Source organism: Ascaphus truei, chromosome 1, assembly GCF_040206685.1.
Source record: "Ascaphus truei isolate aAscTru1 chromosome 1, aAscTru1.hap1, whole genome shotgun sequence".
NCBI lineage: Eukaryota > Metazoa > Chordata > Amphibia > Anura > Ascaphidae > Ascaphus > Ascaphus truei.
This window is the reverse complement of record NC_134483.1, coordinates 408,269,891-408,273,150: the sequence shown is the minus strand read 5'-3', so window position 1 is coordinate 408,273,150 and position 3,260 is coordinate 408,269,891.

Genomic DNA, 3,260 nt, shown 5'->3' with positions numbered 1-3,260 from the left:
GGCCTGCCCAGCTTTATTATGCCTGTGCTTCCCATCACTCGTCGCTCGACATAGTTCTGTATGGAAGCATTTGACTGTTCTCTCAGTGACTCCTCAGGTATTGACGCGGATTGGACGACTACCCCCTCTGGCTCTCGACTTTGGCTCTACTTGGACTTCGTGACATCTGGCATCCCTGATCTTGGCAACGGCAATAACTACTCCTTCTCTACTACCGGTACCGGCAAGTATTGTCTTCACTACTTTACCTGGCCTGGCAACAATAACACCACACTCCGGACACGCTCCCTTTGCTGCGGGTGCGTGTATCCCTACGTCCCACCTCAGCACAGGGGACGGGTCTGGTCTGCGGGCAGCACCGGCGTAACAGTTATGTGATATACCTTCATTATTACAAAGCGGAATATATTTAACCTGTTGGTAACAAGAATATCTTTGATGCTTATATATAGGATACTTGCCTGCTTTAATTGTATCTATTTAGGCTGGGAGTGAAACTTACCTGCAGACCTGGAATATTTGATTCTGAATAATAGACGCTCCCTGATAGCAATTAATTTGATATTATCATCAGGACACTTATTGTATTGCTTATCTTGCCACTTCACTATGGAGTTATTTTAATGTTTGAATGTGATTTATGTGTTTTTAATCCATATATTTGAATAAAACTTTATTATTTTTCTTCCTTGCTATTCCGGTCATGATAGGCTAATTTTGACCTATCGACAGTATTTACCTGTTAGACCATTGTTAGTCTACTCACTGTACTCTAAACATTGAGTGCTCTACTGTGAGGGAACCTTTATGATCCCCTTTTGGATCAACTCTGATATACTTACATTTTCTCTATGTAATAATTTAAGATGTGTACCCTACATGGGTGCCACCCTTAAACTTTTAATCCAAGGATCCTTTTTGTTTTGAATCTTCTAATGCTTACATTTCTTACTTTGTACTTCCCCCTACATTGCTTCCCACGTTTGCATGTTTTATATTTTTCCTTACACTTATTTACAAAATGTGTTATTTTTTTAACGTACAAAAACAAAAAAGTATTTCAAATCTCAAACATCAGGTATGTCTCAGCCAAAGAAATGACTGTTCCATATAAATTTGACTCTACTTCATGCATCCACCACACTAACACGAGTACTATCCCCCACATTACCAAAATGGACATTACAGTAACTTCTATTGACTTGAATGGGAGTTGACGCCCATTTGGATGCAGTAACCTCTAATGGAGCTTGATTAATAAACCACTATGAACTTGTTGCAGTCTCTTAAGCACACATTTTATATCAGTAAACACATATAAGTCACAGCACAATTTTGCGCATTGTATTTGGCCCACGGTAAAGCATCTGTGACATTGTGAAATCTCATGCTGAATTATTTATTCTTGTCTTGATTCATGCTTGCAGCATCTATTAACAAGACGTGTGGCACAGCAAAGCTATTCCCATTATATCACAGACATGTCTTCATCTTTATTTGACAGGCACCTACTTCTGGGCAACCAGTGGCTTTTAATTTGAATAAAGTGTCTAAAATGTACATTTTTAGTTTTACCCACCACCTCTCACCTCAAATAGTATATTTTCTTTATAGTTTTACTGTTTAGTTTGGGATCAAGGTGGCCTATTCATTAAAATGTAAGAATGCACTTTTCCTGTGGTAAAGTGTGATATCTAGAAATACTGATTTATCAAACACCTCTTGCATGTTTAAATTGGGCGATAAATGTTTGCTAGGTAGGGATTTTGTCTCAGCTGGTCAAATTCATACAATATGGAAATCGCGTATCAAAAATAATAATTTAGTGAAGATTTAAGTATTCACATACTCAATAAATAGTAAGAACTGATCGATACAAAATGTTCACCTCCCTCAGGTAGGTGAGAGGGTTAAAGGTGCAGTCTCCCATCCAAACATATTGAACATATGTCAGTAATATGTTCAATAGGGTAAAGCTGGGTAATTGATGACTTTGTACAGTATGTGACACCCCTTTCCTGGCTGTAAAGGGGGTCACATCAGATAATTCCCTAAATTGTATGTTCAGTCTCTCAGGATCAATAGATGGTGCTAAGTTGGTGCAGGCTGGGCATGCATGAAAGTAGGAATATAAAATGGATGCCAGAATCTTTTATAAAGCATAAGCGTGTTTATTCAACACAGTCCAATACCCACATCAAGACGAGATGATACCAAACACACGTAAAAAATAGGCGCTTTGGGGAATCATCCTCTGGAAGGTCCTGGGCCTACCCAGAGAAGGTACTTATCTTCATACTTCTCTTCCATCCTTTTCGACTGGTATCTTGTCTGAATTCAGTGAAGCTCCAGGACCTTTCGATTGGGCCGGTCTCACATATATTCACGCTGTGAGTGAGCAGCCCTTTGAGAAACATATGGTATATCTCCTCCATATACATGAACTTCCTTGATCCACTCTACAGGTGCACGTTACTAAACGTTAAATTAACTAAAAGGTTAAATAGCATAGCTACAGTAGCTGCAGGCTAACGACATAGAAACCTATTTACAGGACATACATGAGAACTTCACTTAGAACTCTGAAGAACTGCTTCTAGAAAGAGGGTGTGGCTATTTAAACCCACATACTCCCCACGATGACATCATTGGTGACAAAGCATAACGGGAGAGGCAGAATCTGGTCATTCTATAGTTTAACCTAGAATTAATCCAGTCGTCAAGGGCCAACAACAGGTCATGTAATAAGGATATTCCTGCTTCATCACAGGTGGTTCCAACAGTTGCTCAGTCGAAGACCGCATCACCTACGCTGAAGCAGTGACTGACTGAGCCATCTGTGCTGAAGCAGGGATATCCTGAAAACCTGACCTGTTTGGGGGGTCTTGAGGACTGGAACTGAGAAACCCTGGGATGTATCAAACTCTGCGTCTCAGTGTATCACGTTTTTTTTATCTTGTATTTCTGTCAAAATTATCTGCCAGGGCTGAAGTGGTGTAAACTTTTCTGGCTAACAATTTGCATCAAATGTAGGAAACACTTTCTTACATTTGACACAAATAAAAAAAAAAACAAAATGGAGCAATTTATCAAAACAAACTCCTATTTGCATTTTCTTTATAAAAATGTTTTACCAGGAAGTAATACATTGAGAGTTACCTCTTGTTTTGTTGATATTGTACATTTCCCACATAATTTGTACTAACTGTTACAGTTTAAACTATGAAAAATGAATGTTAAAATATTTATGCTCACCTGTC